Source organism: Lissotriton helveticus, chromosome 8, assembly GCF_964261635.1.
Source record: "Lissotriton helveticus chromosome 8, aLisHel1.1, whole genome shotgun sequence".
Taxonomy (NCBI): domain Eukaryota; kingdom Metazoa; phylum Chordata; class Amphibia; order Caudata; family Salamandridae; genus Lissotriton; species Lissotriton helveticus.
The window spans coordinates 1,297,012,093-1,297,038,788 of NC_136069.1; positions in this window are offsets into that span (position 1 = coordinate 1,297,012,093).

A 26,696-nucleotide genomic window follows, 5' to 3' on the forward strand; every position below is an offset into this window, starting at 1 on the left:
GACAGTCAGTCCTTACAGTATTAATAATGCTTCAGGCTTGCAACAGTGGCCTATTGGTGATCACTACTTGTTTTATTCTTAGAGAACACAAAATGTGACATCCTAAATACACTACCAGCGCACTATAAACAATACATTAACAGAAAGTGAAATCATAATATGTCAGATAGAGCCTTCACAAAATAATTAACCATAGACACCCAAAAGCATTTGATACTAGGGCTAGCACCTTGTGAGTCTGATTTTTTAGGGCCATCCTTACTTTCCTTTAATGGTTTTTATGTTATGAGGGTAGGTGTGTGAAAAAAGTGAAAAGTTGTGTATTTCTGTACTCATCTTCTTAGGAAAGTATTTGCCTCTTCTATCTCAAGAGTGGTGGAAAACAGTTTTCCGATTGCCTCTTGAAAATAGAATAAAAGTCTCCTTGTTTGATGCTTCTTATCTTATCAATCTGATTAAGAGACGACAGCTGATTCGAATATTGCTCTGAGAATGCTTTTGGGGAAGACATGGCTTGGCAGTTCAGGCTGAACTGTTCCCATGAGGCACAGGATCAAGCCTGATTTGCATATAGCTGTGTCTGAACTGGGGAAGCGAAGTGAGCTAAAGAACGATGATGGATTCAACCCAGATCTGTAACTAGGGGTGAGTGTCTGAAAAGTGTCAGTGCTCCGTCCATTATCCCCTTGTGTTTGCTTTGTTCACTTTAAGTTGGCAGGGTATGCCCAGAGGAGAGTACCTTGCTCACTTTGCCACTGGATTCAAGCTAGCCTGGCTGATGAGGGAAGTTACCCTGAAACCGGTTCCAGTATGCTTGTTTCCGTTCCAGGGAAGACATGGCTTGTCAGTTCGGACTGGACTGTTCCCAAGAGGCACAGTTCAAGACTGATTTGCATATAGCTGTGTCTGAACTGGGGTGGCGAAGTGAGCTAAAGAACGATGATGCATTCAACCCAGATCTGTGACTGGGGTGAGTATCTGAAAAGTTTCAGCGCTCCGTCCATCATCTCATTGTGTTTGCAATGCTTGAGGTTGTGCCTCCTCTCCCTTCAATTTCCAGCCATTTGACTAAACTCAATTGGTTCCTATGTTACCAAGTTGTCCATAGTTAAGGTATTATGCATTTGCCTTCAAACCCTCAAAAAATACAGTGACTTGTTCTTTACCTCCCTTCTCTCATTTCTTCTCTTTTTGGAAGCTTAGAATTAGAATTAAAATGCATTTAGCCATCCATTTTGAATAGAATTATATGGACTTACTGAAAAAATTAAGCTTCTTGGAGGTCCCTAATTTGATTGCCATTCTTTGCATCCTATAACACCCAAACAGCCTGGAAGGGTATCAGCTTCACCCTAGCAAGTAGATTTCATTAATTAATTCACAGCTATCTCATTTAATAAAGACATGCTATGCTTTGTGGATAGTTCAAACATTGATTCTGGTGTGTTTTATCTTTAAAAAATATTTAGAAAATATGAGGCAGGATACTTGCTTAAATTCCACCATAATGTATAACATTTAATTATACATTTTTATTAGCAAAAGTAGAATAATAAACACATGAACAATCTATCTATGTATAAAACAATCGAAGTAGAATAACAAAATGAACATGTGTAAAACATAGACTGAACAAGCATTGGCAAAGCCAAAATATTTTGCCTACGCGAAATCTATTGGCTTTGACAATGGATTTTTACATATGCTGCTGTGCAACATGGGTTAAAGTAAAAAAAAAAGCAGTATGACGCGACCAGCATTGACAGCGTCGTAGCACATTTTTTTTTGTTTAAACCTTCAGCAGTGGTGCAACATGTAAAATTAACATTGACAAAGCAAATTGATTTGGCATAGGCGAAACCTATTGGCTTTGCCACTGCTTGTTTTAAGTACAAGCAATTTCACAAGCAAAGGGCAAGCGCTGTGCAGACAAAACCTAAAAACAAATAGGAAGCACAGATGACTGACGCCTCCCCCAATCTTTGAAGGGTCTCGCTCGGGAACAGTTGACCATCATGGCTCTCCAGCAGTGGAAGAGGCCTATACTATACATATGATTGATGGCCACAGCACTATTTCAAGAGTAAAACTGTTCATCACATAATCACATAATAACTACACAGCATATCTTCAGCCTCAGCCTTTGCACAAATTGCTGCTCTTATCAACTTCCTAAATTGATAACTTGGATATTTTGGATTCATGTACATATAATGTGTTTTATTAATCAAGTTGATTGCGATTGATTTCCACGCGTGTATATATATATGTTTGGTATTGCACAAATGTTTATTTTTTGAGCAGCCTTTGTAGGCTCCCCTTTTTGTGTTGTCTTCTTTTATTCTACTACTGAGTTCTTTTTCTTTTCAATTGTAGTGTATATATGGATGTCTGATATTGAATGAGTGTGATATGTCTGACCAGTTGAATGAGTATTTGTTTAAGGAATAATGGTGTAGTATATGTATAAAAAATGAAAATATCTTTGTAAAAAAACTCTGTAAATTAAATAAATAAATGGCTATTTAGTAGCAATATCTCGGGCTGAAATAAGTTTTTCTACCCTATAGAGTCAAAAGTATAGTCTAAATCAAATACCAGTTCAGGCACGTTCTTTTGTTTTTCAGTCTCAACAAAAGCACAATGAACACAAATGGAAATATTAAAGCTGTAAGGCGGGGAAAGCAAAACAACCTACATATTCATGGAGTAGCTGGGAATCACTACCAGAGCATTCCTAAAACCCTCACAAACTAGCAATCCCGTCATTTCGCTAACACTCCCATACTCACTCAGAGTAGAAGTCACACCAAGGCATTTACACCCACTGCCTGTTCACACACTGCAGATGGCATTCCCATGTGCCTGACACAACAGCAGTCTACTGACACCACTCACACACTAGGACAGTGGCAGCTGGTACCGTCAATAATTGGCGAGGCAACAGCAGGTCAGTTATTTGATCCACTGACCAGCAATGCTTTTAAGGTCAATGCCAAAGCTCTAAGTCATGACTTATTACAAACTGTGTTTATAATGAACCATGACTGAGAGCTCTGGTGTTGAGGCTGAAGGCAGTGCAAGTTTTTTAAAGTGCTTGTCAGTGGGTCGTAAATATAAAAATAAAATATGTAGTTGCCCACTTGAATGCACTGGCTCTTCTCCTCTGGTCCTCGTGCTTCCAGTTCTTCGGCGCTGGATTGAACCAATTCCTCTAACCAATCTTTACACTGCTTTCAGGCTCCTCAAAATGTTAAGCAGCATGAGAGCAACGCCTGGATTGGTTGGAGTGGGATTGCTCGATGCTCCGTCAGGCACTGCGGGCCTGTGCCTGCTCTCCACCCAGCTGTCTAGTGCAGCTGGTTGAAGAGGTTTCAAATACACATGTCAGGCTGTCCTTTGCAAGACAGCTTGGCCAAAGTGACATGCTTACGCTAACCTGGAGTGATCACCCCTGCTGCCAGTCAGCATCAGTGGCCCCGCCCCGTCCTCAAACCCTGCTAGGGCTGTGAACAGAGAAAAATAAAATTGTAATGAATTCATTTTATTTCCATTTTATTTTTCACCTTTTCTGCATTTGCAGCAGGGGAGTTACTCTCCACCGCCCTAATGGAGAGGCCGCCTTTGCGCATTAGGAGCCAGTCTCATGTTACCAGCAGTTAAAAACTACAGTGCACACAACCACTAGAAGCAAAGCCAACAGGACTGGATGATAACTGAAAGTACCTCTTCTCTGATTGGCAAGTGTGTGTGAGATATTGTGGATGGACAAATGGGTCAACACAAGACTGAGTCAATGTGTGGATAATAGATGCATTGGTGCCAGGAAAGATGGGTGACTGAGTGGATGGATGTTGACTGAATGAGTACATGTCTAGGTGGAGAAGTGTGGCTCAATGGTTAGAGCGGCAGACCCTGATGCAGAGGTCTAGCCCGGGACCAGGGTTCAATTCACCGCCTCGGCGGGTCTTGGGCTCAAAATTCCACGGACCTGATAATTCTCGCCTCGGTGCCTATTCCAATCATGGAGTCCCATTCTGCAACTCTGGGCAATAGCTTGCTTAATCTCCACAACAGCCCCCACAACGCTAAGGATGCCTGGCCTCCAGCTTGGGGGTGCCCAGGAGTGGACACCTCACAGGGAAAGCCAGGATGGGTTCCACAGCGGTATTCGTACAAACGCCTTGAGACCCTTGCGGGTGAGTAGTGAGCTATACAAGTATCAATTTACATTTACATGGATGAGTGATTGCATAGATGACAGCTTCCATACATTTCTTGTTATGAGCCACACCTAATGCTTTGCCAAAGCATATTTAATCATAGAGAGACAAACTGATGTTTAATTTCTACAGTAGGCAGAACTGAACAGTCAATTGAAAGCAATACCTGTAACTGTGTTTTAGAAAATTCGGTGCTGGAATGTGCACACTTGTAACCCCTTGGCAGCAGACAAAGCCTCGAGACAACTCCCCTTGTAACTGACTATTCAAAATTATCCCACACACCACCAGGGCTGAGACCGTTCTCGATAGAATGCTTTTGCTTGGTGTGCCCTGTCCCTTTCCAAAGGCAACTCGCTGCGTTTGGTTTAAAGAAGGGCTGTTAAATTGGGAGAATTACATATTAACATGCCATCTAGAATTTACCAGGAAATTAACGAGACTTGTGCTCAAAATCTCACTTGCTGTTCCTTCCGAAATGCTATGTTAAGCTCTTTTACATGTTGGGTCCAAAGCCATATACATTTATTTCCATCATTTATTTCTACTATAGAATGCAGCTGCCAGCGCCCCGCAGGGGGACATCAGCAGGGCAGCCCTCTAGTGCCCTTAGTCAAAGCCATCCCTTGTCCCTTAGGAGGGCGAGGCCCGCGGTGGCCTCACCAGGCCCTCCCTGTGGGCGGGTGCACCAGTCGTGCATCCAGGGGAGGGGTCACGTGGGGGCGGGTCGGGTACTTAGGTCCCGGCCACTTCCTAGTCTGCCTCTTGTCCGGATAACCGACAAAATGGCATACTTTTGTTGTATGAAAATAAACCTGCAGCAGTTCTCTTCCCATAAACAATGTGTCCAGTGTAATCATTGTATGAGCAAAAGTAAAATGTGGAGGGGAGCGAATGACGGTGTGGGCACTATGTGTGTTCAGCCTATACATTAACAGGGGATGTATGATGTTACAACGCAGGCTATTACAACGCCTGCCTTTACAACGCGGTTTTTACATCGCAATCCATTACAACGCATAGTGCTTTTGGGTGTTGGATAGTGAATAGTTTAATTTACTATTCCAACTCCAGTCCCCATGGACACTAGGGAAGGTTATTGGATTGTAAATTAACCTATTCCCTATCCTAGAGCGCCCCCCAGAGTAATGCGTTGTTATAGTTTGCGTTGTAATTACCGCGTTGTAATGGTAGTGCGTTGTAAAAGTTTCATTGTAAAGGTTGTTTACCATTAACAGGCCCAGTGTCGCAGTAGCTGACCTCCTCACTGGTTTTTCATGCACTCACAAACAGTCACTGGATCCGAAGCGCCTTCTCTGCGTCGATTAAGCGAAGCACACCGTTTCAGGGAGCATTATTACAGCCAACAATAGGACTCACGTAAATCAACAGGAACAACCCCTCTTCTTTGAAGGGTGTTCCGCATTCACGCCATCCCAACAGATTGGCAGACAGTGCTAAATCTAAACTAGATGAAAGAAATGTTTCTCATGCAGCTCACTCGAAGGGAACAACTTAAGGCAGGATTAGGTTCTTTACACTGGTGACATTTGGCAAAGGTCGATTTATTGTAAATAAAGCAGGGCCAGCCAAAATACATAAATCACTGAAGTCTCTGCAAACATCTGCTTGCAAACTGAGCACACAAGAATCGTAAGAGGCAGCCTTCGGTAGCTTGTTGTCAGAATCCGGGTCATATGCCCTCCTACCACTCTTCTAATGGGTCACCTATAATCACTACTTACACAACAAAAACAAATAATACAGTATATAATATCATGTTCCTAGACACAAGGACAAGCCATGTACAGGTGCGCTTTGCTAGGGATAGGGAGGTTCACATGGACAGGACAGCACACATCACCAGAAAGGCGAGAGATGCGAACTGAGGGGCTTATTTTGCTCCACCCGGATGTCACTTTTCCGATGTTAAAAATGACGCAAAAGGGTCGCAAGAGGCTTGTAAATAAGCACATGGGAGGGCAGTGAGGAAGGGGCGTGCTGCCAGTAGAGGGGGAGACCCACTTTGATCGCGTAGGGATTGAGAGCGACCTGTGCTAAGAACAGCAAACGGAAAGGCAAACACTGGGATGGAGGGTACACTGACTACACATGGGGCATGCAGATCAACTACCCTAGACAAGTGAGCCAGCAAAAAAGGATGGCTACCCAGAGGTCGTAACCCAAGTCAGAAATAGAGACAGAACCGGAGAGCTTCAGGATGGGGCTTGGAGTGTCGTTGATGAAAGGGAACGCAAAACAGTCTCAATTGAGGGGATTCTGTCAGTGGCATAATGAAAGTTTAAGGGGGCCCCCTGCAATGTACACGGAGGGGCCCCGCTCCAGATTTTATCCGGAGCGCTCAGAACTGAGTACTGTGCTGAGGGGCCCCTTGCAGCTGGGGGGGACCCTCCCTCACCGCAGGGGATGCGGGGGCCTGTGTTACCCCCCTGGATTCTGTCATAATACGGAGATAGCAGCTGGAGTGAATAAAAGCTCCATAGCAGGTGTCTCCAACAACTCGATTGCAAGCTACCAATAGCTCCCAGAAACTTTCAGAGTGGTTCACAGCCTTGAGTTCATTTTTAAATAAGCAAAGGGTCAAACATTTCTTTTAAAGTTAATGAAAGGGTGTGTTTACTTTACATTATTATCATCAGGCTGCAGATAGCAGAGCATGATAATGAGCAGAGTGCTCAATCAGACTTATGGGCCAGGCAGGGTCACAGAGGTGAAGAATTGATGAAATTAGCTTTTAAATAAAAGCCCTTGTTGACTCAATATTGAAGCATGAGAACAAAATAATGTTTCTGAATGCTTTTAAATGGGAGAAAATGTAAATGAAAAGATACATTAATGATTAACTCCTCATTTGAATTTTCTCCCATTTCAAGGTGTCAAAGTTTTGCATTTGCTTGCAGCAGGCCTTTTAGTCCCAGTGGTCAGTAGACACTGTGCCATATTTATAACTAAAAAATATTCCTTTTTTTCAAATGAAAGAAATTTAAAGTGAAGAAATTTTTTTCTATGAAACATTAGTCTTAATGTCTTTCTCCACTTTCAATTAAGCCAATTCCCTATTCTTCACAAAAAAATTCCTCCCATTTAAAAAAATGTATTTTTCTGTAATAAATGTGGCACCTTGTGTACAGGCCTACTGGGAGCAAGATTCTTGGTGTTTGTAAATGTGACACTGGGAAATTGAGAAAATGTAAGTGATTTGTTTTATGAAATCCATATAAACAAAGTTAACTCTTCAGTTTAATTTTCTCAACATGGTGCCATATTTATAAGAGAAAAATACAGCCATTATTTTAAGGGGGAGAAATTTAAAGGGCAGAAATGTTTTCCATATTCTGAAAATTTGTACAGAACATTTTTCTGCATTTTACATTTCTTTCATCTGTATTATACACTAGCAGCCCGTCCCGACGTTGTCCGGGTATGAAATAGAATGTGTGTAATGTGTATTTGGCAAGGGCAATTTATTTAAAAATCTCGAAGTAGACAACATTTTTTGTTTCATTAGAATCGGGACGGAGAAGGCCCAGCTGCAGCCCTTTTTGATGTTAGCCGGCGCGTGTAATTGGTGCAGTGATCCGCCGCCTGAGCCCTGCTACAGCCCTGATGGATGTTAGCAGGTGCGTGTAATGTCGTTGAATGAGAGAGTTATCAGCCGCAGGAAATCCGTTTAATGAGAGAGTTGAGTGACAGCGAGTAGGAGAGTCTGCAGTAATTGTCCCCGCAGACACGCTCATTTGTGTGTTCCCCGCTTGAGGCTCAGATGCAGGCCTGTTTGATGTTAGCAGGCACGTGTTCCCCCGCTTGAGGCCCAGCGGCAGCCCTGTTTGATGTTATCAGGCTCGTTTAATTAGTGTACTGATCCGCCGCCTGAGCCCTGCTAGAGCCCTGGTTGATGGTAGCAGGCGTGTGTAATTTCGTTGAATGAGAGTTCAGTAACAGCGCGCAGGAGAGGTTGCAGTAACGTTACTTACCACGCCTCCACTGAACGTGTTTGTCACGCCCCCAGCACACGGCCACAGCAGACGATCTTCTGATTACGACCCACATGGCATGAAGGGTGGAACCTAGCACATGCCCCCAGCGTTTCTCACGCCCCCAGCGTGCCCCTTTATGCGGCACAATTGCGTTCACATGGCATGAACCCCCGCCCCCAGCGTTTCTCATGCCCCCAACGTGTCACGCCCCCAGCGTGCCTCTTGATGCTGCACAGCAACGTAATTGGTGCTTGTATGTGCGACTCACATGGCATAAAGGGCGGAAACACGCCCCCAGCATTTGGCACACCCCCAGCATTTGGCACGCCCCCAGCACATGCCCACAGCCCACGATATGATGGCAGTACCACACGCCCCCAGTGTTAGTCACGCCCCCAGCCCACGTCCACAGCACAACGCAGACACGCCCACAAGGGACTACTTTGCTGGCACGGTTCTTTTATCTTTTAAATGTATATGGTGGCCGTCTGCATAGCCTATGTCCTTCTGCTGCAACTGCCCTTTCCAACGCTGTATTGGGTGTTGTGATTGGTGCTGTGGTTACTGAGATTACCCGCCTCAAAGGTTTGGGCTCTCTCTTTATAATATTAGTATGGACTACATATGTTTTAATTTACTATATGTGAGTATTGATGTATATAAGTGATTATACGAGAGAGTGTGAGAGATTGGAAGAGTTCCTGTATAAATAAGTATGTGTTTCTATAAGTGATTGTTTAAGAGTGTAAATATGTGTAAGTTTTTGTAAAAGTAAGTGTAGTGGTGTGTGTATAGCTGTATATGCAAGTAAATGGATGTTTGATAGTTTATTTGAATGTGTGAGTATGTGTGTGAGTAACTGTAGGGATGAGTATTGGTGTGTAACAGGATGTATAGGTGTATAAGTGCATATGATGAGTGAGTACATGTATGAGTGACTATATAGAACTGTTGGTGAATGAGTGGATGTGAATGTAGATTTTGGAATTACTGAATAGGTTGTTCTAACTGGTATTGGTATCTCCATTTTTTTGAAAATTTTAGTTTCTATTTTTGAAGGTGTGTATCAAAGGTTATATTACGCTGAGAGGAGGTCTGCCACTCTTTCACAAGGATGATGTCATCAGTGATGTCATTTGAGATGTCATCAGTGATGTCATGAGTGATGTCACTGACCATGTCATGAGTGATGTAATATGTGACGTCATTAGCAGTGCATTGCGGGCGCGCGAGTTATAGTTAGCTGAACTAACTATAACGGGGGAATTTCAATGGTTTTGTATGAGTGAAATGTCCAGCTAACTATAACATGTGTGAAACCTATGGTTTTTTCAGAGAATTTCTAAGGTTTTTTAAATGCTAATTCCTAACTATAACGTGGCTGAAACCTATGGTTTTTTCAGTGAATTTCAAAGGTTTTTTAAATGCTAATTCCTAACTATAACGTGGCTGAAACCTGTGGTTTTTTCAGTGAATTTCAAAGGTTTTGTAATTGATAATTTTTAAATGTATTAATTGTTATTTTTTTATACTAATTTACTACATTGTTTTAAGGTATTTATTTTTAGATTTTTTTTATTGCATTACATATTTTTAATAGAAATTGAAAAAAAATGTTTTTCAAAATATTGAAATTGTAATATTTTTTTTAATTTTTTCTTTTTAAATGTAGATGGTGGCCGTCTGCATAGCCTATGTCCTTCTGCTGCAACTGCCCTTTCCAACTCTGTATTGGGTGTTGTGAGATTACCCGCCCCAAAGGTTTGGGCTCTTTCTTTATAATATTAGTATGGATGTAACACTGCAAAATATGGTGAAAAGTATGTCCTGTACCACAAGTACATACAACACAGTCTCTAAGTCACCTGTACACATATATCCCGTTCATACACACACATATTTAAACATTCCTAAAGTCCACACACTCACTGACATACATGGTAGCCCTGTCACAGAGCTCCTAGTCAAAGTATTTTGTTCAAACCATAGTATCTAGCTATTAGGCGTAAAGTCAATTAAGCTGGGCATAAGGGCATCCGGTAACAATGCGCGAGTTGATTAGCATTCAGTAGTTCACGATGATTTTCACTGATCAGAAACAGCTCTCACTATTGAAAATTTGGAGACCCCTGATTTAATAATAAGGCCCTCAAAACGCTGCTCATTATGAATCTTTTCCCAGTTAATCCTACGCCTTTTTAGGTCTCTCCTTCCAAACTCCTGTTGTGTACAGTCCCAATATATACAGTAACTGTGGCATGTTTTCGAATGTGGATAGTATTTGTGCAGCCTCTGTCCCTCCCTCCCTCCTTCTCTCACCCTCTTGCTCCCCTCAGCTGTCACTGCATTGTATTAGTATTCTTCTTGAGTGTGGCCAGTGCTTGTGCAGCCTCCTTCCCTCTCTCCCTCTCTCACCCTCTCGCTCCCCTCAGCTGTCTGCTTCTCAGAATATTTTCAGATTTCCCTAGCTTTCAGAGTGCAGGAGCTCAGACTTGCAGCAAATTCGTCATAGTCCAGTGCCAGCCCCCTTATCAGCACCCAGGCCCTCCCACTCAATTGATCACACACAGCAGCTGTTTCACCATGGCCTTTTATCAGCCTCCAACTGCTTACTTTCCCTCCACCAATGATGTTATCCCTAAACCTGTTTTTTAATCAAGTGTATATATTTTATGGGAAATCTGCAGGACTGGAAAAGAAAAGCTTCCAGAAGAAAGAGAAGAGTGTAAAATTCTTACTGCTTGGGAAACACACTACGTGTCCCTCGTTAGGGAGCTCAGTAGACTATGTGTTCTCTTTAAATGAAGGCCAGAAGGAAGATGGGACGAAGCATGAATGGTCGAGCTTGCTGTATATAAAATTGAAAAAAAGAAAAGGGGTGAGGAGGGGTTCTAGTCTTTCATGCCATGAGCAAACTTCCTGCACCTTTGCAGGTACATATTATGAATGGTCTGGCTGCTTGGAACATGGTATTTTGTTATTGCATTTATATAATACCCTTAAAAGGCATTGAAGCACTTTAGTGCATTGCTTGAGAGTTGCAAACAATGTTTATGTAATGGAACTGGTGCTCATGTAAAGTGCTCCAGTAACCTTCCAGTCAAGTTTGTGCTACATTTTGAAAAGTGAACTAAGATAAAAACAAATCTTAGCATAAGGAAAAACACATTGATATCCATTTATTGGCTGATTTGTACAAAGTGAAACCAGAAAACCTGGACACAGTGTGGCGTCCTTGCTTATATTGTGTTATCAGTCAAAATATTTGTTTTACTAATACTCTTTTTTGCTTCAATATTGCATACCTAACCGCTTCTAGATATGTGAGTTCAAACTACCACTTGTACAAAAATAACACTTGAAATAAGTACTTCTCAATGAAGTGCTATAATGTCCCTATTAGTATCAGAGCTTCCACGTAAAGAACAGTAGATGTTGTAGCACCCAGGATAAAGTGCTGCATGGCTTGTTTGCTTTTAAGGCCCCAAAGGCGAGAACTAGTGGTTATGCCAAAGCTTGTTTTAGGGAAGGGTGGTACGTGGTTCCCCCCCTGCCCTGACAGTATTTCGTCCCAGGGACCCCATCTCCCAGGGTCTTGCATTATTGTAAATGGGGAGTGAGGCATGCAGTAGCCATGTGCCGATTTCTGGCCCCAGTGTCCCCATCTGCCGGGGCCCAGCCATGTTTATAAGGGGGAGGTTGCACGCAGCCCTTCTCGCTGTGCCACTATTGGCTCCGGTGACCACATTCCCCAGTCAGGCCAGTTAATAGTGTGTGCCTTGGAGCCAACCCAGGGCACCCACTGCATATTTAAAAGGGGGAGGGGGCACAGAGCTTCCCCTCCCCAAGCAAATTTGGCCCTGGGGTCTGCATCCCCGGGGTCTATATAATTAATATTTGGGGAGGGGGTGACAAGGCCCCACTCCCCTGGCCGGTTTCAGCTCCGGGGACCCTATCACCCGGGACCTGGCCACATTATCAATGGGGAGGGGGACACAGCCTTCCTCCCCAGGGCCAATATTGGCCCCAGGGATCCCGTCCCACATTGCTTATCCTATAATGGGTGGGTGCCCTGAAGCCCACCCATTTGATGGAGGCTGTAGGGAAAGCCCCAATGCCTCCAGCGGGAGCCAGCATTGCTACTGCCCACAGGGAGTAGCTAAACATGCTGCTCCCTCTGGGCCGGAGCAATTATTTCATTTGTTTCACCGCCTGCTTCACAGCAGGCAGGGAAATAGCTGAAAAGACTGCTCCCAGCAGGTGCCCCCGCCTGCTGACAGCAGACTTGAGGCCTTATTACATGTTTGGTGGTTGGACCGCCATATCAACAGTGGTGGTCCGAGCACAGTGATTTTGGTGATCTGACTTCTGTATTACGAGTTGGGGGGGCTCAGCTTTATGAAGACTGTGCTGGACCCTCAAGACCACCAGCAGACTGCCCAATTTGCGTCGGGGAAAGTCTGTTTGCATGCTTTAGGGTGGGTGTGACAAAGGACTTGGGATGCGTATTCACCCCTTCGTTCTTCTTTGCGGCAGATTCATATGTAGATCCCTTTCTCCAGGTCCCCCTTCCCAACAGGATCTTCACCCTGAGAATTATGACCCTGTTTGCGGTGATCTTCAGGTAAGTCCTTTTCGAACCATTTACCCTTTGCCAGGAATGCCCATATCATGGGTATGGTATTTTCCTTCATATATCATGCATATGTGTGCATCCATCACATAAGCAGTTGAAATGCACGCATAGGCATCGATATATTTGTGAACAAAGCTCACCACTGGTGCAAGATCTCAGCCTCCACACCGATGGCCCTGTGGTCCACTCGCAATATGGTGGTCTTTGGAACACCAGTCCCGCTGGCGGCAGCGGATGCAGTCCTATGGCGTTCAGACCGCCAAACTTTAATATGGCTATATATCTATCTATATATATATATATATATATATATATATATATATATATATATATATATATATATTACCTACTGGCGTTCGCCAGTAGGTATATATAGTTAGGATTTTTTCTCTATGGGATTTTTGAAAATTCTATGTCTAATAACTTTGGCGTTTGTGGGCGGAATTGGCTGAAATTTTCAGGAAAATGGCACATTTTGTTTCTGAGCAGCCCTTGAAAATTTGGGGGGGGTTCGTCAAGGGGGGGCCGAGAAAAAAGGGGGGTCCCAAAACGTGTTTTTAACATTGAGTTTTCCATAGGGCGGTTGGCCTCACTTTTAGCCCGAACGGCTGAATGGATTTGCACGAAACTTGGCAAAATTGTAGGGACTGGTAGCCCGATGTGCCTTTTGTAGGTCTCAATATATGTGCTACAGTGTATTTTGAGAAATTAACGTTTAAAAAAAGATATATATCTGTAACAGCGGACCGGGCAGCGCTCCAGGACGCGTACTTTTCGCGCAACGGAGCTTTGTGAAGCGAAGCTGATTGGTTCTCCGGCGTCTGTCAACATTCCAAACAGTCCGTAGCGGCCGCCATCTTGTCTCTCGGTAGGATCGAGAGACAAGAGGAGGCGAAAGCGAAGGGGCAAATGACCATAAGGGGGAATAGTAGATCCTCGCTGACCCCCTAGGTTTGATGTGGAGGTTTTAAAAGGGCCCCACGGGGCAAAAAAAATAAAAATAATAATAATCGAACGGCTGAATGGATTTGCACGAAACTTGGTAAAATATTAGGGACTGGTAGCCCGATGTGCCTTTGCTAGGTCTCAATATATGTGCTCCAGTGGATTTTGAGAAATTAACGTTCAAAAAAAGATATATATCTGTAACAGCGCTCCGCTTCGCGTAACGGAGGTTTGCGAAGCTGATTGGTCATTCTGTCACTGGGCTATAGTTGGGCTACATCTGGCTGATATTTGGGCTACATTTGTTTTTTTTCGTCTCTGGCGGCCATCTTTGGGCTACATTGGGCTACATTGGGCTTCATTGGGCTTCATTGGGCTACATTGGGCTACATTTGGGCTCCAACATATATATAGGCCAATGTAGCCCAATATATATTTTTCAAAGTTAATTTTCGTAAAAACCACTGGAGCATATATCTTGAGACATAGCAAAGGCACATCGGGCTACCAGTCCCTACAATTTTGCCAAGTTTCGTGGAAATCCATTCAGCCGTTCGAGCTAAAAGTGAGTCCAACCGCCCTATGGAAATGAAGGAAATGAATGGGTAATTTGTAATTAGCAAATAGCTCATCGCAAACTAGGAATGGTAAAGAATCGCTATTTATTCCTTAAAGTTCGCTATTTAGGAAATGCAAAAAACTTTGATGATACATATGGCGGTTCATCTCTAACAAGATAAGAAGCATAGGGATAGATTTATGAAGACTGGCGCATCACCAGGGATGTGTTAGTCATTCTGTGCCGCTGTTCCGTCACCTATGGTGTGCTGCATTTACAATGCGGCGCATCATGGGGCAAAAACAGCACAGATGCGTGATGTATCTGTGCCGTAAAGGTGGCGCATTGCTGGAGTTGAATCGCAAGTGTGATGAAGCTCCAGCAAGGGTCGGGGGTGCCCCTGTCGCAGGGTTTCTGTTCTCACACAGAACTGTGGACAGAGGATTGGAACCTCGGCGAATTAGGGTGTCCCAAAACTCACCTTAGTAATCAAAAACCCCTTAGCAAGCTAGGTACAGTGTCACATTGGATATAACAAACTCTCAATGTTTAGACAATCCAGAATATGAACTTATAGTACCTCAGGATACGTGGAACTCATGAACAGTCGGTCGTTATATATTTCTTAGAAACCAGAACATGGAGTTAAGAAGAACACATGTGTATTTGAAATGTTTATTTACTAATGCCGTCTTCTCAGGCGTAGTATCTTAGATAATACAAGTACACATATTATCAGTAGCAAAATTACCAGCATAGTTACTAGTACATAAAAAGCGAATGGTGACAGTATGTTAACATGCTGTAAATGAATAAGAGTTAGCAACACTTATAAGCAGCCGCGGGCCGTGGAGGGAGTTACGGTGGGGCAGGGAGGCGGGGAGGGGGAGGGGCAGGGTGGAGAGGGCTCCACCCTGCTTCTCCCCCTCCCCGCCTCCCTGCCTCACCGTAACTCCCTCCACGGCCCGCGGCTGCTTATATCTCACCCTCCCTAATACACATATTATATTATTTGCTAAGAAGGTCTCTTTGTGTTGGTTTAGGGCGTGCCCATACTTTAGTGTCTTAGATTTGAAGGAATCTCATCAGCATACATCAGCTCTCTCTTCATGTGAACCGCATCAAGTGTTGTGTATGTGTGTTCGGCAAAGCAATATAAAACCCGCCTCATGCCCAGAATTGGCAGAAGTTGCACTTATGTTATGAGTATGAAGTCGTGGAGATCAGACCTCATAACAATTCTGTATCGTGTTGTTCTTGAAACTTTAGCACTCGCTGTACAGATATAGTTTAACAAGCAAAGCAGATAGTAGAGCAATAACATATTATTCTCATGTAAACCACGATGAACTACTAGGTTGAAAGCTAAAGCAACAACTAAGTGTCGTGTGCAGAAGTTGCAAAAAAGGAAATATGGCGTTTAAACCGGTAATGAGCCCATGCTAACTTAACACGGTGTAAAGATATCCAGGACCTAGATGACACCTCCCCATGATCCGGAAACGAACTGAATAAGATAATAGAAGTGCCATCTCATGAGAGCAGATTGCAAGTTTATATGTGGACGGTCCGCAAGGTAAAGCATTAAAAACTAGGAAAATTTAATGCTAAAGAAAAATAAAACAGCCAAGTACTTTATCGAGTCTTAAGCCAATAGGCAAGGTAAATAATAAAAACTTGACAAATAAGTCAATGAATTTTTATACAGGGAACAGGGACAGCCTTGATGCATGCACTCCTACTGTTACTCCCAGATTAAGCCCGGATATCAATCCCCGGGAAGGTGGTCCTACCCCAATATGTGTAATTCAGCCAGAGTCGACTATTGTTAGCGATTCAGGTAAACTAGTAGGACTTTCCCTCGTTTCTTGGAATATTGCTGGCCTTGCCAGCAAATTAGGTACACCCTTCTGGACTAGATTTATGGGGGAGGGACTGGACCTGATCCTGTTGCAGGAAACATGGTGTCCGGACCCCATTTATATCGAAGGGTACGCATCTTACTGCCTTAAAGCCACCAAATCTAGCTCGGGTAGGGCTAAGGGGGGCCTCTTGATGCTTTTATCCACTAAGTTGTGTGATTGTACAGTTAAAAGTAGCACGACAGTTGGGACCCATAGTCAAGTCTTAAGGGTGGAGTGCAGGAATGGCATTGATTTAGTTGTAGTAAATTTCTACAACAATATTTTTGATGCTAGTAGAGGAGATATTTTACCGCCCCTGGAAAGGGAAATTATCAAGGCCTTGGGTAAATCCAAAAGAAAGGCTGAGGTTGTTTGGGCAGGGGATTTTAACTTGCAGCCTTGCCATTTGTCTAATGGGAATATTTGCGGTTTTGGAGCAGCTATGAGTAGCCAATGGGGGGGTTTGGGAGTGAGGGAGGATTCTCCTCATTTCCAACATTGCAGTTATGGTTCTATACTAAATAACATGCTAGCTACACTAGATATGACCCTGTTAAACTGTAACATAAACAACCAGGCAATAATGTGTCCTACTTTTACAGGCAGAGATGCAGGTTCATTTATAGATCATATTCTTTTGTCTAGCAGCGGAGACTTTACTGATTTGTATATAAATGAAGAAAGTCTCAGTGACCATAACAGCATCCGTGTTACCCTCTTAGGGCATGGTACTTCGACAGTTTCAGGCGAAAAATGCACAACAGACCTAGTACCTACAAGACCGAAGGGTCTTAGGATTAAATGGACTGGATTTAATTCTAAGGTTAAACAGAAGGAGGTTCTGATTAGTTGCGAGCATCAAATTGGTTTTTGTCTAGATACTGACTGCGACCCTGGCTGTTTGGTAGCTCATTTTGTTTCCATGAACAGAATTATTGATGGTATTTTTACGAAGGCCCCGTCATCTAATAGTGTTCCGAAGCAGGGGTGGTTTGATAAGACCTGTATAGTCGCCCTCCGAGAACTAAAAAAAGCTTTAGGTACCAAACCACGTGATAAGACGGAGGTACAACATTTTAGGGCTAGATATAAAATCGCAATTAATAATAGGAAAAAGGTTTTACAGACTGAGGCGTGGGACAAGCTGAAGGAAGCAGCCGAGACCAAAAACTGCAAACTTTATTGGGAAACAATTAACAGCCCTTTTCTCAATAAAGAAGTTGTTCCAGAACTCACATCTCATGTGGCGTGCAATGATTGGGTTAGTCATTTTTCAAAAATTTTTAATCCAGAAGGGTTAACCCTTGAGTCATTGCCACCCGAGTCTACCTCCTGGCTTCCCCTCCCGCTGGGAATAACATTAGAAGAAAGCCATGAAGCAATTTCTAATAGCAAAGGAGGCAAGGCCCCTGGCCCTGATGGGGTCCCGCTGGATCTATATAAAGACGAACCAGCTTTGTGGGCCCCCATTCTGGTAAGGATATTTAATTGTGCGGCAGAAACTAATTTCCCGCTTACTTGGGGTCAATCGGTTATTATCCCTTTACATAAGAAAGGCAACAAATCAGAGGCTTCTAACTATCGGCCAATTTCATTATTGGATTCCTCTGTAAAGGTAATGAGTAGGATTTTGCTCAAGAGGCTGGAAGACTGGGCAACTGATTTTAATGTTTTAACTAGAGTCCAGTATGGCTTCCGGAAAGGCATGGGAACATTGGATCAATGTGTCAATCTGGATCTTTTAATCAACAAATTTACTGTGGCTAAAAATGGCAACCTCTTTTTATGTTTCGCTGATTTGAGCAGCGCTTTTGATTTGGTTAACCACGCTATTCTTTGGGAGGTTCTGCTCGATGCAGGGGCTCCGAGGGAAATTGTTCATTTCTTAGCCAGACTTTATGAAAAACTCTCCTGTAAAGTCCGCTATGGCACCCTTGGCGAATGCACCCCGTTTTTTAAAGTGTCCCGGGGCATACGCCAGGGATGTGTTTTGGCCCCGCTTTTATTTTCCCTTTTTATCAACGATGTCGACCGTTTCTTGGTTGACATCCCAGCAGACGCCCCCCTGATTGGTGGTAAACCAGTCCCGCTGTTACTTTACGCGGATGACGCTGTTCTTTTATCCCGAACACAGATTGGCCTACAGCGCCTAATTGATAATTTTATGCAGTTTATTCAAGCTAGGCAGCTCCGTGTGAATAAAACCAAGACATATGTTATGTCATGCGGACGGGCAGCTAAGCAGTCCAAACATACCTTCTTCCTCGATAAAGAAAAGTTGACTCATGTTAAGTCCTTTTGTTATTTAGGAATCACTTACAACAATAGCGGGTCTTGGACCTCGGAATTTGATTCTATTAGATTAAAAATGCTGCGGTCCACTAGCAGTATTTTTCGCTTTGCCTCCAAACTTGGCTCGCGAAGCATTTTAGATATGATGAACATATACAATGTTTGCTGTGTCTCTTCTGCATTGTATGGGGCAGGTGTATGGGGCCACAGCGAGGGTATTTCCCTGCAGAAGGAGCAGAATAAGTTCCTAAGGAGGTTGTTGTGTGTTCCCCCTTCTGCTTCCATACAACTGATTCATGAAGAGGTTGGGGTCGAGTTTATATCTGACTTAGCAGCAGTCCGGCCACTCTTATTGTGGCGTTCTATTTGGGCTAAGCCAGAGACTCGATTTACTCAGGATATTATTCTTGATTGTATAGGCTTGGACCACTCTTTACGCATTCAGTGGTTGAGATACATCCACCATTGGTATCTCCTCCTTTTTAACATCGATGTGTTCCGTGAGCCGGAAGAAGTTGTCTCCATCTCAAAAAAGGAAATTAAGACAACGTTTTTAAACTTCCGAAAGGCAGAGCGAGATAAAGTTTATAGCAATCTAATTACTGTGAAATTTTATAAAAATCTGAACTTGATTTCGGGGTTCCAACCCTATCTTATGTATGTGACCCGTCCCTCCCATCAGTATGTCTTAACGCGTGTCAGATTGGGTATTGCTCACCATCTGGTTGCATTCCCAAACACAAGAGCCAGTCCAGAGATACTCTGTCCGTGTGACAGTATTTCTCGCCAGAGTAGTTGCCATTTTTTACTCTTCTGTAAATTTTTTCATTTTTTTAGACTAAAATACCTTAAACCGATTTTTATTAAGTATAATGTTCGTACTACAGAAACTGCACTGACACTTTTATCTTCATTAGAGAATGAGGAAATTTGCTTTTTTCTGGCTACTTTTATTTTGAAGTGTACAGCTGCCAGGAAAAGTATCGTACTATAATATTTTTATATACTTACCTGTCTGTACCTATGTTATACAGCTGCCAGGAATTGTATTATGTTGCCATTATCCCCTACATTCCTGTCTGTATATATATATGCATTTAAGTTTTCTATCAATTGTTGTCATTAAGGTATTATTTTATTGGTTGATGTCCACAGTATAAAATGATTATTTAAATTGTTATGTACAGTTGCCAGGAAAGGCCTATTGAGTAAATCCTACTGTTTTCTTGTCTGTTCATATATGAATGTCTTGCATTTTTAACAGTATGCTGATTTAAAATGGCAAGAGTATTTTTCAATTGTTGCGCCCCAGCCTTTGCACATCTCTCTACTCCCTTTTATTAAGTGTTAGCATGGTGATTTTAAATCTTTTTAATTATGTATCTTTCTGCTTGTATGATTTGATGTACAAATCGAATAAAAGCTTTTGAAATTGAATTGAAGTCAATGAATTGTCAATGAAATGCTAGTACTCAGCATATCAAACATGAAAAAGGTCTATGACATAACTGTGTATGCAAAATAAGCTGCAACAGCCTCCAATAGGAAGTCACCGTCTTCATCCGAAAACAGTTCAGCCATCCAATTTAAAAGCGGAAAAGAACATACGTGCTCTCCCAGCACCGGATCCTCTATCACCATCAGAGGACAGCTCGGTGGGTTTTCAAGAAAGCTCTGTTCCAAGAAAGACTGTGTTGCCGCCAGTAAATTCCAGGGACCAATTAGTCCATGCATCAATGCCACAGCCATAATCCTTTCGCCAGGACAAACCAACTCGTGAGTAATGATAGGAGTCATCAGCTGATTAAAGTCGACGTCAGGAGAAACCGGTCCGCAGAGACACAAATCAATGGCCCAATCGAAATCACAGGTCAGGCAGTGAAATACAGGCTGGACACAGGTGAAGTAGGAGAATCGAAAAGATAATCCATATGCCGTGCTTAATATCGCCAACGGCATTGTGCCATAATATTCTAGCATGCGATTGCGGAACAGTGTCAGCAGCTGCAGGGCGGGAGGTTGCATAGGAGGGACATCCATATTTAAAAATGTAAAAAAGCACAAGAGCGTCCGCTGGTAATGCAAGTAAAAATGGCAATCTACGAAGCAGAGTGGAAAAAATAGAATGAAAGAAAGCAGGGATGACTCCAAAGATTTTCTCAAATGAAGTCACGAGACCACTGGTAACAACTTTAAAAAAGTGCGCCAGGGCCTTTGTGGAGGATGCGTTAAAGATAGTCCGAACCATTTTGCTGAAATGGAAAGGCAAATCTGAATTGAAAAGGGTCTGCACCTCTGTACGGGTGTTCGCTATGTGAAGCACGAAAGTTTCACGGGCCGAACTCAAGGCCACCTCTCTCTGAGACAAAAGAGCTCTTATTCTTGCTATGCCGTTGAAATCTGCTCCCAAGGTTGGTATTTGTGGCGAGATTGAAAACTCCCTATGTTCATGTGTGGGAGGAAATAGAACATTTCTGCAGCAAATAACCCGTTCACTTACTGTTACGATAAAAGGAATACTTTTAATTAACCCAGAACAATCTTCATTATTGAGCATCAAATAACTACCATTTTCCAACAACTTGAACGTGGGGATGATAGCAGGAACTGGCGTGCCTTGCAACACGCAAGCCATATTTGGTCGGTGTTTGTTGCATGAACCGTGTAACTGTATGTGCCTACACATTAGTGAATGATCTGGCGTCTCAGTGCATTCCTCTCCATTCAGATAAACTTCTTGATCATCTTTGAAACATCTGTATGTGTATGGAAGCGACCAGACCTCATGAAGAAAAGCACTACCTAAAGGTTCATAACGACCTATTGGTATATATTTCATACAATTTGAAAACTTATATAAAGCAAAAGGCAGCGTTATTAAACCGTGGATAAGGCACGTTGCCAAAAAACCCGCAATCCTCTGCTGATGATGTCACTGAGCATGTCATGAATGATGTAATATGTGACATCATCAGCAGTGGATTACGGGTAATAGTATCTCTAGTTTACTCCCCTATAGCTGTCTTTCTTTTAACATAAGTGTCTGTTTCCTTCCCTTATACTTACTGTTTTTGGTTCGCTTCCGGTTCGCGTACCGGCGAGCGAACTGGGAAGCGAACTAAGAGAAATAGAGGTTGGCACAGTTCCAAATATTGTACCAATTTTTTAATAACGGGGAGGTAGTTCTGAAAAGAACTTTTTTTTTTATTGTTTTTGTTGTTTTATATTTTTTTTATTATTTTTCGGAATTTTTTTTTACTTTTTTTGAATTTTTCTGAACAGTTTTATATTTTTTGGGGTTTTTCTTGGAGGGGGCAATGAAAACGATTGATTGTAAAGGGCTCAACAGGAGCAACAAAACAAAAAAAAAGTATTTATTATTTTGGGCGTTTCGTACAAACTTGCATATGATAGTCAATAGCTCTGTTGATCAGAGTGATGCTTCTTTTTCCGTAGGAAATGAATCCATCGCAAAATACGCAGATGTGTTTTACTTCACCAAATCTCATTTGTATATTTGGCACCATCTCCCTGCCCTCTGGTCCCGTTACTTCCGGTACAACAGATCTTCTGGCCATAATAGGGAGATTATCTAGGTCGTTCCGAAACTGTGCAGCACTGTAGTTGTTAGGATGCCACCTAGTCATATGGCGATGCATTGTGTAGTTTCCGAAACTGTATTTTTTCTCGGTTCCTCTGGACAGTCTATCTTGACATATAAGGCAAGTTACGTATCTTGCATTTACTTTTTTCTGACCTTTGGGAATTTAAAAAAATTGCCAAATGAAGTTTTCTTTCCGGTGAGACGTCCTGGGCTCCTCAGGCAAAAACTGCCTCTCTTCGTGCTCGTCGTCCTGTTCCTCTTCTTCCTCTTCTTGTTGAATTATAACTTGAGCAGGTGGTCCACTCTTCCTTGGATGTGGTGGAGGTGGTGGGGAAGCAACAGCTGAAGCTACTAAAGAAGCCATTGCTCAGTGATCACAAAGGGTCTTTCTCTCACAATGATGAAAGTCAGAGTGAGGAAAGAAGGAGGGATTTTCATCATTTGGGAAAAACAAGAGTTCTCAACCAATGAAAAGTGTTCATTTTAGATTATATGACCTAGTCTTACATCATTAGGAAACCAAAAGTGAAATGAACCAATGAAAAGTGTTATTACCAAGTCACATGACCTGCTGTGTTAACGTTAAGCGCTTTGCAGGGCCTCCCGGTTTGCTTCCAGAAACCTGCGCTTTGCGACTCGCTTCGCGTACCAGTTCGCTAACGTAGCACGTCATATGACGTATCACGCAACAACGTGAAACGTCATGCGGACGGGAGGCGTCACGATGTTGTTTTGTAACGCGGCAGTTGCGGTAAAGAAACGTTTACCGGCTCGCGGTCTATTTCGCGGCATCAAGGTCAGCTAACGGGAAGCTTCCCGATTCGCGAAGCGGGAACGAAGAAAAAAAAATATTTAAAAAAAAAATTATTCATAAACATATAAAATATATTTTTGGATTTAAAGAAGAATACATTTTACAGCTACAGATATTAGCTGTTAAAAAACCAATGAAATTCACTGAAAAAACCATAGGTTATAGACCATATATAGTTAGGAATTAGCATTTACAAAACCTTGAAAATTCACTGAAAAAACCATAGGTTATAGACCATATATAGTTAGGAATTAGCATATACAAAACCTTATTTTACTCACACAAAACCATTGAAATTCCATATATAGTTAGTTGCACTAACTATATATCGCGCACCCGCAATCCACTGCTGATGATGTCACATATTACATCATTCATGACATGGTCAGTGACATCACTGATGACATCACTGATGACATCTCAAATGACATCACTGATGACATCACTGATGACATGTGATTTGACATCAATGACCACATCACTGATGATATCATTCATGTGACAATACAATGCATCTCCTCACATTTTAATATAACCTCTGTTTCACCCAGTGTTAAATACAGAGTATAATTTTTGAAACCATTGACACACCAATACTAGTTACTACATACGCACTCACTGATTCCTATGTCTACACACACATTCACTCATTCACCCATACAATCATTCATACATACAATCACTCATCTTTACAACACTATCATATGCACTCATACACCTATACAGACACTCACAGTCTGCCACTCATCCATGGAGTTACTCACACACGTAGTCAGTCCTGTTAAAGAATCAATGACACTTCCATTTTCTTGTCTATACAGTTAAACATAGAGCACCTTACATTTTCAAACATATACTAACACATACTTACCTTCTTATAGAATCATTGATACAAGTACACATTGATCTGCACAGAGTCACACACCTCCCAGCCAGCCAGCCACACACACACTCAGTCTCCCATACAAATACTTGGACAATCAATCAGTAACCCATATAGTTAATCATATAGCTACTGATCAACACGTGCAGCAGTTTACAGAACAACAGACATAATGATGCTCAAATTAAGATAGTTTAGTCACTAACCCATGCACTCAGTGAGACACATTTAATCACTCACTCATACATTCAGTCATGCACCTACTAAATCCTTTGTCCAGACACTTATACTTCCACTCATTCTTCAATATGTAAGACACATTTTAACTTTACAGAAACACACAGTCACTGGATGATGTCATCAGTGATGTCATCAGTGATGTCATTTGAGATGTCATCAGTGATGTCATCAGTGATGTCATTTGAGATGTTATCAGTGATGTCATTTGAGATGTCGTCAGTGATGTCATCAGTGATGTCATTTGAGATGTCATCAGTGATGTCATCAGTGATGTCACTGACCATGTCATGAATGATGTAATATGTGACATCATCAGCAGTGGATTGCGGGTGCGCGATATATAGTTAGTGCAACTAACTATATATGGAATTTCAATGGTTTTGTGTGAGTAAAATAAGGTTTTGTAAATGCTAATTCCTAACTATATATGGTCTATAACCTATGGTTTTTTCAGTGAATTTTCAAGGTTTTGTAAATGCTAATTCCTAACTATATATGGTCTATAACCTATGGTTTTTTCAGTGAATATATATATATATATATATTTTCACTGAAAAAAACATAGGATTTACAGACGTTATAGTTAGGAATTAGCATTTAAAAAAGAAATTAGAAATTCACTGAAAAAACCATAGGTTTCAGGGACGTTATAGTTAGTTGGACATTTGACTCATATAAAACCAGAGAAATTCGTCAGTTATAGTTAGTTGAGCTAACTATAACTCGTGCGCCCGCAATCACTGCTGATGAAGTCACAGATGACATCACTCATGACATGGTCAGTGACTTCACTGAAAACATCACTGATGACATCATCCACGTGAAAACCTGATGCACATACTGATGCTCTAATATAAACTTTGATACACCCACTCCAAAATACAGACTACTATTTTTGAAACAATACATACAACAATGCCAGATACTACATACCACCGACTATTTCCTAGATCTATACACACATCCAGGTGTACCGGCACCTCACCTCACCACCATCTCACAGTAGGCAAAACAGCATTTTCACACCGGTAGGAGTAAATACTTTCATTCCGCCGTATGCTACAGTGCCCACAGCACATCAGTTTACAGCACTCAGCTCACAGTTTAAGCACACGCTTTCATCCCCGACTTTATAGATACCTCACCTCAACACCATCTCACTCTAGGCAAAACAGCACTTGCACATCGGTAAGGGTAAATACTTTGCTTCTGCCAGGATGCTACAGAGCACTCAGCTCACAGTTTGGGCTAACGCTTTCATCGCCGAGTTCACCAGGCCCTCACCTCCGTACCATCTCACAGTGGGCAAACAGCACTTTCACACCGGTAAGGGTGAATACTTCGCTTCACACTCCCTCTACAGCACACCCTAACCACCCTACAGGCCTCCCAGCACGCCTACCCTCCTTTTTCCCCTTACTTGCTTCAACGGAATTACAAAATGGCGGCCAACTCTTCGTAGTTGGAACCGCTTGCAGCCCATCAGTAGCAAGGTCGTGCTTGTAACGCCTCAGCCAATCAGATGGCAGAATTCCCAAATATCGATATCTGTAAATTTTAAAAACTACGGATTTACACCAAATAAACAAAAGCGTGCTTTCTAGACCAAGACCCTTCTCCCTGCCAAATTTGGGGTAATTGCGTTCACCCGTTCGACCTGTAGCCTTGTCTAAAGTTTCCTATGGAAATTAACATGGAGAAAACAAGTTTTGGGACCCCCTTTTTTCTCGCCCCCCCTTGACGGATCAACCCCAAACTTTCAACATAGGAGCTGATATCAACAAAGAATTAGTTTTGAAAATTTCGCGAAGATTTGTCAATCGGCGCCAAAGTTATTGCGAATAGAATGTTTCCATTTTCCTATGGTAACCAGGTCCTAACTATAACTACGACCACCAGAAGTTAATGTGTATGTATATGTGTGTGTATATATATATATATGTGAACAAGCCCTGGGTGACCCGGTCGAAACGCGTCATGCAAAGTAGGTCGTGGTGTAAATAGAACAGCACCTTAATTCCACGAGCCAACCTGTGGTCTGTATCTGTTCTTTTCCTCTCCGAGTTTCGAGGGGCTATGGATGTTTGCTACAGGACTTGGTTGCATTTATATATATGTATATATATATATATATATATTTATATCCAGCACCATGCAATCCTTTTTTGTTCAAAGGAAAACGCCGAGCCCCAGTTTTCTTCAAAGCAAGCTTTATTCACAAAGCTATGGCAAACAATGCCCGACCGGGCAAGCTTGCTTTGAAGAAAACTGGGGCTCTGAGTTTTCCTTTGAATGAAAAAGGATTGCTTGGTGCTGGATTTTGAAAGGTTCGCGTCCTTGCCGGTAGCCCGCCGCATTAAGAGGCAGAGGAACATCGCGAAAAGTGGTTTGAATATATATATATATATATATATATATATATATATATATATATATATATATATATATATATATATATATATTCAATCAAAACGATCCTTCAATGCACGAGAGCGCTCCACAGTGTGTGCTCAACCCAAGGGCTAGATCAAAGCCCCAATATTCAATTTTGGAACACAAGGGAGGCGGCACAACCGGATACTATTCAGAAGTCTTTAT